Consider the following 11,542-nt stretch of genomic DNA (forward strand, 5'->3'; position numbering starts at 1 on the left):
CTTTTTTTCTTGTTATGAAATATTTTTTGTTATTTTTTTATTCTAAATTTCCAGCACAGTTTAATATACTGATACATATATGTCGCATATTGTTTTGTGAAAGGCATGCTATCCTTGAGGACGTGGCCAGGGGATCTTGTACCCAAGGATTTCATCAATAACACGCCAATGTCAGCTTTGTTTTTAGTATGACCCATCTGTCTGTAAGGAAAACCTTTTTTTTCTTTAATTTTAATTTTATGAGGGTATTTATTAAATCCCTTGGCAGTGTGTGACCACAGGGACATGGTCCCCTGCTCTCGAGTAGCAGGACCACTATCCCAACTGGGGTGAGAGTGTGAATGCTGATGCTTTTTCCTCTTTTTTGTGTTTACTCCACTTGTCAGTACATTACCTAAGCATGGATTGTACTTAATGCATAACTATGAATGAACATGAAATACTTGTGTAATCTAGAATATGCAACCTACAGTGTGAAATACCAGCTGCTATTCTTTCATCGTAATACTGCTGAGTACAGCATGACACATCTTTGTGAATTGCTCATGTCTTGGCACCACCCATGTGATGATAAATATCATCAAACAGTGCCCTTAGAGCAGGCAATGTCTACCTTATGTTTTCCTTTTCCACATGGTGATTTCCACATAATAATAAAGCTGTATATTAAAGTTATTTGATGCTTTGTTATTTCTGTTACAGGAACAATTATGCCATATTGAGGCGAGTGATTTAAACTTACCTTGCATGTGATTTTAGGACTGCATGCTTTATGTACAGGCCACTAATTACTGTATATACACTACTCCGGGCATTGAATATCCTTACATCCTGAAGAAAGCCCTGGACCTGATAGGCCATAGTATAGGGGCTGAAGCATGTCAGCAATCATTTCAGGGTTATAGGATGGATCATTATATCCTAAGTACCCCATTTATTGATTTTTTAAACCATATACTCTCAGACCACAAATAAGGGGATACATTAGTCTGTTTGAGCTATTTTTATTGTTTGCCCAGTAGAACTAGTATTGAAAGCGCTCCTTGGAATATGGTTGAGCCCATCCTGGCTTTTAGGGGCCAGGGAGGACCCGATGAAGAAGCATGAGACTATTAGAGTGTGTGAGGGTCATATTAAAAGAAGGAAGAGTCTCCACCACTTCATTAAACACTGACCGCGTTCCCATGTGGGCTAGGATCTTTCCCATAGATCCAGACCTCAACCTAACACACCACACCACCAAATTAACAAGAGCATCCTCCATTAAACTACACCTTCTGAAAAAGCAAATCCCCATATTGACATCAAACCTCTTTACATTCCTGCCTCAATGTCTCATGTCTAGATGCCAAGAATGCAGCAGGCTCCATAGGGTGTGTCTCAATGATGTGACTCCTGCTCATGGCCGCATCTGTAGTAGTTTTACTCTTTTAACTATGCTTCAAGCACAATCCTGCAAGTTGTCTCCTTGAACCTACTGTGGATCTTGTTCGTAGACTTGATGATTCTCTCCACCATCACAGCCTCTGTGGGGGATGTTTCTTCTCAATCCCGTCCCTTCAGTGGTAACAGCCAGTCACCTTGTTGCCTGTTTTCCAATGGGCACCATTCCTTTAACCATTCCAAAGACTCTTCAGGTGTGCAGAAGGACCAGCATTTTCCTTCTGACAGAACTTTAAGTTTTGGGGGGATCATCATACACTGTAGGTTGGACTTTACCTTATCAGAGGATCTTCCTGTACTTCCTGGGTTCACTCTTCTTCTAAGTGCCTGTTGGGGTACTTCTGCGGGTGCTGCCTGCTTCTGTGAGGGCTCTATGAGTTGCTGAGTGCACCCTCTGTCTCCTCTGTCTCCTCTTCCGAAAGGTGACATCCTGGTCCTTCCTGGTCCTCAGCAGCACCCAAAAAACTCTACCACAACCCTTGCCACGAGCAAGGATGTTTGCGGTCTTTCTGCGTGGGAACACATCTGCAAGCTTCATCGCGATGTGGGACATTAGTCTATCAAAGGAGAAGTCCCTAGTCCTCTTCTTTCTTGCAGAACTCCAAGCTTCTTCCAACCGAAGGCAGCTTCCTTGCACCTTCATCCGGGGCTTCCTGGGCTCCTGCCCCCCCTGGACACAGTCGCAACTATTGGACTTGGTCCCCTTGTCTTACAGGTAATCAGGTCCGGAAATCAGGTCAGGTCAGTGCACTGCTTGTGTTTATTCTTCCTGCAGAATTCCCCTATCACGACTATTGTGCTCTCTGGGGGTAGTAGGTGTTCTTTACTCCTACTTTTCAGGCTCTTGGGGTGGGGTATTTTGCTAACCCTCACTGTTTTCTTACAGTCCCAGCGACCCTCTACAAGCTCACATAGGTCTGGGGTCCATTCGTGGTTCGCATTCCACTTTTGGAGTATATGGTTTGTATTGCCCCTATACCTATGTTCTCCTATTGCAACCTCTTGTAATTCTACACTGTTTGCATTACTTTTCTTGGTCTTACTTACCTAATTTTGGTTTGTGTACAAATAACTTGTGTATATTACTTACCTTCTTACTGAGGGTACTCACTGAGATACTTTTGGCATATTATCATAAAAATAAACTACCTTTATTTTTAGTAACTCTGTGTAGTGTGTTTTCTTATGATATTGTGCATATGATATAAGTGGTATAGTAGGAGCTTTCCATGTCTCCTAGTTCAGCCTAAGCTGCTTTGCCATAGCTACCTTCTATCAGTCTAAGCTGCTAGAAACACCTCTTCTACACTAATAAGGGATAACTGGACCTGGCACAAGGTGTAAGTACCTTTGGTAACCACTACAAGACAGGCCAGCCTCCTACATTGGTTGTGCAGCGGTGGGATAAGTACTTGTAACTACTTACCACTTTGTCATTTTGTACTTTTCATAAGAGAGTCATATACCGAACAGTTCAGTGTATGTACATTTAACCAAAAAAGTTTGCTTTTCTTCTCTAAAACATTTTACAAAGTTTTGAAAAGTTTCTTAAAACTTCTAAAAGTTTTCTAAAAGTTAGAAGAAAAAAAAATGTCTCTGTACTTTAATAAGTTCTGAAACTTTTTCTCTCTTCTCACTATCTCTAAACCTTTTGCATTCATGTCTGTGGTAGATTCTCCTCCCAAAACTGTAAATGCTACTTATGACATTTTGAATAACAAGAGCTTAAGGAGTCTCTGCCTAGATAGAGGTTTAGTTATAGGAAAGAACCCTACAAAAGAGTTTCTGTATAACATGCTTATGGTGAATGACCAGAACCATTCTGGTCCATCCTTTAAGAGGCTAATAGAAGCTTCCCAGTCTGATTCAGATGAACCCCCTGAGGAAGCTGGGGAGGGTTCTGAACAGGGTCTGCCCCCTAGCAGGACACCCAGTAATGTTGGTAGTAATGGAGGTTCCCATCACAGTAGGGCATCCTTTATTCCTAGAGGCCAAGTTACCAGGGATCAGACAGTTAGGGACAGGCCCCCCTCTGAAGTTTCCAATTTGTCATCTGTGTCAAAGCATTCCCAACCCACACATCCTGAGGATAACTTGTTAGAAAGGGAACTCAAAACGTTGATGGTTGAAGAGACCAGACTGAAGCTTAAACACCAACAGCTGGCCTTAGATAGGGAATCCCTAGACATTGAGAAGGAAAGACAGAGGTTGGGGCTAGGACCCCATGGTGGCAGCAGCAGTATTCCTGATAGTAATCCTGTTAGAGAGCATGATTCCAGGAATCTGCACAAGATAGTCCCCCTTTACAAGGAGGGGGATGACATTAACAAGTGGTTTGCTGCACTTGAGAGGGCATGTATGGTACAGTTAGTCCCTCAAGGGCAGTGGGCTGCTATTTTGTGGCTATCTTTCACTGGAAAGGGTAGGAATGGCTCCTTACTGTTAGGGAAAGTGAAGCTAACAACTACACAGTTTTGAAAGATGCACTCTTGGATGGATTTGGCTTAACCACTGAACAATACAGGATTAAGTTCAGAGACACCAGAAAAGAGTCTTCTCAAGACTGGACAGATTTTGTGGACTGTTCAGTGACGGCCTTGGAAGGGTGGTTATATGGCAGTAAGGTATCTGACTATGAAAGCCTGTACAATCTTATTCTGAGAGAGCATATTCTTAACAATTGTGTGTCTGATTTGTTGCACCAGTACTTGGTAGACTCAGATCTGACCTCTCCCCAAGAATTGGGAAAGAAGGCAGACAAATGGGTCAGAACAAGAGTGAACAGAAAAGTTCATACAGGAGGTGACAAGGATGGCAAGAAGGAAGATGGTGAGAAATCTCAGGATAAGCATGGGGATAAGGGTAAAACTAAAGATCCTCTTCAAATCCTAAACACTCTTCAGTGGGTGGGGAAAATCAAATTCTTCCTCTTCTTCACAACACACACACATCAAAAAGCCTTGGTGCTTTGTGTGTAAAAATAAAGGCCATAGGCCAGGGGATAAGTCCTTTCCAGGTAAACCCCCTGAGCCTACCACCACTAATACATCAAACTCTAGTGCCCCTAGCAGTAGTGGTAATAGTGGTGTGACTGCTGGCAACAGTCAAAGTACAGGTGTAGCTGGGTTCACTTATGGGTCCATCATAGAAACTGGGGAAGTCAGTCCCAAGACAGTTTCTGTCGCACCTAGTGGCATTGGCTTTGCCACACTGGCTGCTTGTCCCCTTATAATGGATAAGTACAGGCAGACATTTTCAATAAATGGTGTTGAGGCCCAGGCCTACAGGGACACAGGTGCCAGTATCCCTTTGGTGACTGAAAACCTAGTGTCTCCTGAACAGCACATCATCGGACAACAGTACAAGATTATTGATGTCCATAACTCCACTAAGTTTCTTCCCTTAGCTATAGGTCAGCTTAGTTGGGGTGGAGTTACTGGCCCTAAGCAGATGGTAGTATCACCTAGCTTACCTGTAGACTGTCTCTTAGGTAATGACCTAGAGGCCTCAGGTTGGGCTGAGGTAGAGTTTAATTCCCATGCAGCCATGCTGGGTATCCCTGAGGAATTGCTTCCTCTCATTTCAGCTGAAATGAAAAAGCAAAGGAGAAAAGACCTGAAAACTCAGGATCCTTCTCCAAACACAGGTAAAAAGGGCATCACAGAATCCCCTACCCACCCTACCATTCAGGATACCATTCCTGTGGTGAGAGAAACCTCTCTTGGGGTGGCACCTGTGCCAAGGGAATCATCAGCTAACACAGCTGTACTCACTGAGGTAGAAGTACCTCTCTGTGGGATAACTAAGATTGGTGAGAAAAAGTGCACCATTTTAGTTAACATGGAGCATCCCTCCAACCCCCCCCCCCCCAGAGAAACTTTAGTGCAGCAACCCTGCACTGCCTCAAAACACTTAGGACAGCAGCCCTGCCCTAGTGTGGAGCTCATAGGACAGCATCCCTGCCCTGCTCCAAATCAAAAGAAAGAGCATCCCTGTTCTCTCTTACAGCCCTATGGACAAAGTTTTTGCCCAGCTATGGCTTTACTGAGACAGCATCCCTGTCTGGCATTCTCATCACTTGAGATAAGTCCAGTGGACAATTCCCACTGCTCTAAACTAAAACTTACTGATAGGAACTCTGAGAACATATCTTCACATTGTTGGCTAGCTAAAAAACTTAAAACAGGGTTGTTTACATCCCCACAGGGAAGTAACCATATAGTGGATGATAAAGGGAGTAACCAGTCTATTGCAGAGCTACTCTACACTTCTCACCACTTAGACAATAAAGACTAAACTGGCCAAGGTTAGCCTTATTGTCCTTCATTTGGGGGGGGGTTGTGTAGGAAGGTAGCCTCTTTCTAGCCTTGTTACCCCCACTTTTGGCCTGTTTCTGAGTATATGTCAGGGTGTTTTCACTGTCTCACTGGGATCCTCCTAGCCGGGGCCCAGTGCTCATAATGAAAACCCATATGTTGTCAGTGTGTTTGTTATGTGTCATTGGGATCCTGCTAGCCAGGACCCCATTGCTCATGAGTTTGTGGCCTATATGTGTTCCCTGTGTGGTGCCTAACTGAATCACTGAGGCTCTGCTAACCAGAACCTCAGTGTTTATGCTCTCTCTGCTTTCTAAAGTTGTCACTGCAGGCTAGTGACAACATTTATAAACTCTCATTGGCACACTGGTACACTCATATCATGCCCTTGTATATGGTACTTAGGTACCCAGGGAATTGGGGTTTCAAGAGATCCCTGTGGGCTGCAGCATTTCTTTTGCCACCCATAGAGAGCTCAGACAATTCTTACACAGGCCTGACACTGCAGCCTGCGTGAAATAACGTCCACGTTATTTCACAGCCATTTACCACTGCACATAAGTAACTTATAAGTCACCTATATGTCTAACCTTCACCTGGTGAAGGTTGGGTGCCAAGTTACTTAGTGCGTGGGCACCCTAGCACCAGCCAAGGTGCCCCCACATCGTTCAGGGCAAATTCCCTGGACTTTGTGAGTGCGGGCACACCATTACATGCGTGCACTATACATAGGTCACTACCTATGTATAGCGTCACAATGGTAACTCTGAACATGGCCATGTAACATGTCTTAGATCATGGAATTGTCACCCCAATACCATTCTAGTATTGGGGGCACAAATCCATGATCCCCCGGGTCTCTAGCACAGAACCCGGGTGCTGCCAAACTGCCTTTCCAGGGTTTCCACTGCAGCTGCTGCTGCTGCCAACCCCTCAGACAGGTTTCTGCCCCCCTGGGGTCCAGGCAGCCCTGGCCCAGGAAGGCAGAACAAAGGATTTCCTCTGAGAGAGGGTGTTACACCCTCTCCCTTTGGAAATAGGTGTGAAGGACTGGGGAGGAGTAGCCTCCCCCAGCCTCTGGAAATGCTTTGATGGGCACAGATGCTGCCCATCTCTGCATAAGCCAGTCTAATCCGGTTCAGGGATCCCCCAGCCCTGCTCTGGCGCAAAACTGGACAAAGGAAAGGGGAGTGACCACTCCTCTGACCAGTACCTCCCAGGGGAGGTGCCCAGAGCTCCTCCAGTGTGTCCCAGACCTCTGTCATCTTGGAAACGGAGGTGTTGGGGGCACACTGGACTGCTCTGAGTGGCCAGTGCCAGCAGGTGACATCAGAGACTCCCTCTGATAGGCTCTTACCTCTTTTGGTAGCCAATCCTCCTTCCTTTGTAGCCAAACCTCCTTTTCTGGCTATTTAGGGTCTCTGCTTTGGGGAATTCTTCAGATAACGAATGCAAGAGCTCACCAGAGTTCCTCTGCATCTCTCTCTTCGACTTCTACCTAGGATCGACTGCTGACTGCTCCAGGACGCCTGCAAAACCGCAACAAAGTAGCAAGATGACTTCCAGCAACATTGTAGCGCCTCATCCTGCCGGCTTTGTCAACTGTTTCCAGGTGGTGCATGTTCTGGGGGTAGCCTGCCTTCACCCTGCACCAGAAGCTCCGAAGAAATCTCCTGTGGGTCGACGGAATCTTCCCCCTGCTAACGCAGGCACCAAAAGACTGCATCACTGGTTCTCTGGGTCCCCTCTCATCCTGACGAGCGTGGTCCCTGGAACACAGCAACTCTGTCTAAGTGACTCCCACAGTCCAGTGACTCTTCAGTCCAAGTTTGGAGGAGGTAAGTCCTTGCCTCCCCACGCTAGAATGCAAAGCTGTGTATCGCATGATTTGCAGCTGCTCCAGCTCCTGTGCACTCTTCCAGGATTTCCTTCATGCACAGGTTAGCCTGGGTCCCCAGCACTCCGTCCTGTAGTGGGCAACCTTCTGAGTTGTCTTCCAACGTCGTGGGACTTCCTTTTGTAACTTTGCATGGACTCCGATTCACTCTTCTTCCAAGTGCCTGTTGGGGTACTTCTGCAGGTGCTGCCTGCTTCTGTGAGGACTCTCTGAGTTGCTGAGTACCCCCTCTGTCTCCTCCTCCAAAAGGCGACATTCTGGTCCTTCCTGGTCCTCAGCAGCACTCAAAAACCTCTACTGCAACCCTTGCAGCTAGCAAGGCTTGTTTGCAGTCTTTCTGAGTGGGAACACCACTGCAAGCTTCATCGCGACATGGGACATCAGTGTACCAAAGGAGAAGTCCCTAGTCCTCTTCTTTCTTGCAGAACTCCAAGCTTCTTCCAACCGGAGGCAGCTTCCTTGCACCTTCATCTGGGGTTCCTGGGCTCCTGCCCCCCCCTGGACACTGTTGCGACTACTGGACTTGGTCCCCTTGTCTTACAGGTACTCAGGTCTGAAAATCCATTGCCAGTGCACTGATGGTGTTTGTTCTTCCTGCAGAATTCCCCAATCACGACTATTCTGCTCTCTGGGGGTAGTAGGTGTACTTTACTCCTACTTTTCAGGGTCTTGGGTTGGGGTATTTTGCTAACCCTCACTGTTTTCTTACAGTCCCAGTGACCCTCTAGAAGCTCACATAGGTCTGGGGCCCATTCGTGGTTCGCATTCCACTTTTGGAGTATATGGTTTGTGTTGCCCCTATACCTATGTTCTCCTATTGCAACCTATTGTAATTCTACACTGTTTGCATTACTTTTCTTGCTCTTACTTACCTAATTTTGGTTTGTGTACAAATAACTTGTGTATATTACTTACCTTCTTACTGAGGGTACTCACTGAGATACTTTTGGCATATTGTCATGAAAATAAAGTACCTTTATTTTTAGTAACTCTTTGTATTGTGTTTTCTTATGATATTGTGCATATGATATAAGTGGTATAGTAGGAGCTTTGCATATCTCCTAGTTCAGCCTAAGCTGCTTTGCCATAGCTACCTTCTATCAGTCTAAGCTACTAGAAACACTTCTTCTACACTAATAAGGGATAACTGGACCTGGCACAAGGTGTAAGTACCTTTGGTACCCACTACAAGCCAGGCCAGCCTCCAACAGAGGTTGATCCTGTTAAGGTGAATGGACTACAACCTCTTTTTGCATTGTGTTCAAAGTTTAAAATGGGTGTGAACCCATTACAGTCTATCAAGGCATTTTGTTTTCTAAGTAAATGAATGCCAGGGAAAAGAGGGTAAAATCCACTAAATGCGGATGACTTTACAGAGATTGTATGTGGCTAGCATGTGGTCAAGAATATTTATCACTTGATTCATAATAGAAAAATGAGTACAGGTGTAGCTTGTTGAATTTTAAGCTAAGGACACTGTCACAGAGACTGGGTGATGTCATTAGTAATTTGATCAATTATGTAATTTGAGCTATCATCAGTGATATCATCAATGATGTCATTTAGTATGTCATGAGTGATGTAATGTGTGAGGTTGATGGAGGTGCAAGTAATAGTTAGTTCACAAAACCTTTACTGGTGAACAACAGTAGTTACTTGTTTTCTAAATGTTAGTTCTCATCTGATTTCAACTCCTGTCTATAACGTCATTTTAACCTTTCATTTTCTCAGAGATTTACTATTTTTATATATGTTAAGATTTAATTCACATACCTAATAATACTAATTATAAATTTATATTAACACTTGTTTTTTAGTGCATAAATGTGGTTATTTATCATAATCAAAGTTAACCATGTGCCCAACCCTCTTGTTCAAACTGTGCCCAACCTCGATGGGCTCCCAACCACCTTCTATGCACATCCTTTTGCCATGCACAGTGGAAGGTTGGATGTAGGACCTGTCCTCTGGCCAAGCCCTACGCCTGTCTTTCTGTGGGCACCCAACCTGTGGGGGGGGCAGCAAATCCCTACAGTGTATTGCGTTTGGCTTTGGGCAGTGGCGGTTGGCTGCAAAGCTGAGGCTGTACCCTATAACCCACCCTATATTGGTGGCCAAGCCTATTGTGCAAGGTTAAGATCTTTGCTTGGCCACATGGTTTGGCCTCAGGCCAGGCTCTGCACTCCACACTCCACACAACCTGTCTCCCGGCACCAGGGGTTGGCTGTAGAGTTTGATGTCTGGCCAGAGCAGCTTTTAACAGTTCATGGACAGCCAACCCCCAATGCACACAGCCACAATCTTGTTACAACATATGTTGACCATTGAACATGCCCTGTTGCCAGACCCAGTATCCCAAATTGCAAAGGTGGCCATCCGCCACTGTGCATGGGATTTGGCAATGCACAGAAGGGATCGGCTGTAGGGACTGGCCCTGCTCCCAACCAACCATGTGTGGCCAGTGCCCATGTGGGGCTGTTGGCCAAGCACTTCAACAGCACCCTAAATACTTGTTTCTACTTTTTTTTATCCACAATTCATAAAACCTGTCAACTCTCTGGGTTCCACCAGCCAGTATAGGATCTGCAAATGTAGCAATACAAGTATATTTTTAACCATTACTTTTTTGCTGACACAATCCCTTAGGGGACCATACAAGGCCTGGGGTCCGAGGTAGGTTAACCCCGTCCCTTTTGCTTTTTGCTTTTGGCTCTGGGAGCAAAAAGAAGGTACTGCGGGGCCCTTCTTCGGGGACTTTGGGTGTTAAGAAAGGGGGAACCACTCTCCCTTAGTAATCTGTCACGTTAAAAAAAGTATCCCATACCTTTTCCCATTTCTTAAAAAAATCAGTGTGCCCTCTGGCTATCACCCTGCTATGAAAGAAATAGTTTGCTTTGTTAGACCCTCGACCACTCTAGTATTTTTATTATGACTTTTTCATTTTTCTCCAGCTTTCTGCTTGTCCACCGTGTTGACTAATAGCAGCTGCAACATGAAACGTGCTATGAAAATCTCAAAGTGGATGCACATTTTGGGAATACGAAAAACAGTGCCAAAGTTATTAAGAAAACAAACAAAAATGCCTTTTGAATATAACCTCTGAGCTAACTATAACATTCACAACAAATAAAATAAATAACTTAGATTCTGTGTTTGATTGCATAGCACAACAGCAGTGCCTCAGGATCACAAACATACTGCAGATGTCCTTCATGTAATCTTCCACCTATGTAGTCCCTCGAGAAAAACAAATGTTACAAAAATCATGTGAAATAAACTCATCATTTCAAGGTCTGATTCAGAACATAGTCCGCAGAGTGGACAATCTGAGGGAGCTTTTGATTGGGGTGGACTAGGACTTTTGACCTCACCTCTATTTCTTGAGTAAATCAAATCAGCAGTGCCTGTCCTGCCCAAAACAAGAAACTCACTATTTTGAATTTCTCGTCTAATCACTGTCACAGATTCCCCACTACAGAGGATGAAATACCTAAACTGCCTGGAGTTGACAGTCTTTAACTCAGCTGCCTCCTCAGGTAGTGAAATAAAGTTTACTTACCGTCTGGATTCACACGCACGTCCAGGAAAGAGCTGTTTGTCTTGTCTGCTGGCGTAGATCCTGTTTTGAAGGTTTTTTCTCTGTAGCTTTCAAGTAGAATATTTATTCAGTTAGAATGGTGATGAACAAAACATTTCTAATCATTGACTTGTAGCTCTGAAGAGAGAAAAGCAAGGCAACTGATTATGTATAGTCTGGTTTGCAGTAGTCTCCACCTACTCTCCACCCCCTCTCCACCCACTCTCCACCCACCTTTTACCACCTCTTCACCTGAGTAAATTCGAGTTACATGCTTTCTGACTGTACATAAACCTAATTATAAACAGA

General features: G+C 44.8%; 1 protein-coding gene across 1 annotated transcript in view; it reads right to left on the reverse strand.

Annotated features, from left to right (window-relative positions):
• The window catches only part of LOC138288430 (CD5 antigen-like), a 166,394-nt gene extending 155,133 nt beyond the window's left edge, over positions 1–11,261 (reverse strand). Inside the window, exon 1 of the mRNA XM_069229980.1 lies at positions 11,216–11,261. The gene's annotated coding sequence lies outside the window, so the exon portion shown is untranslated. The remainder of the gene's footprint in view (positions 1–11,215) is intronic.
• Positions 11,262–11,542: the final 281 nt, after the last annotated feature.

The sequence above is a fragment of the Pleurodeles waltl genome, chromosome 4_1 (assembly GCF_031143425.1).
Source record: "Pleurodeles waltl isolate 20211129_DDA chromosome 4_1, aPleWal1.hap1.20221129, whole genome shotgun sequence".
NCBI classification, from domain to species: Eukaryota; Metazoa; Chordata; class Amphibia; order Caudata; family Salamandridae; genus Pleurodeles; species Pleurodeles waltl.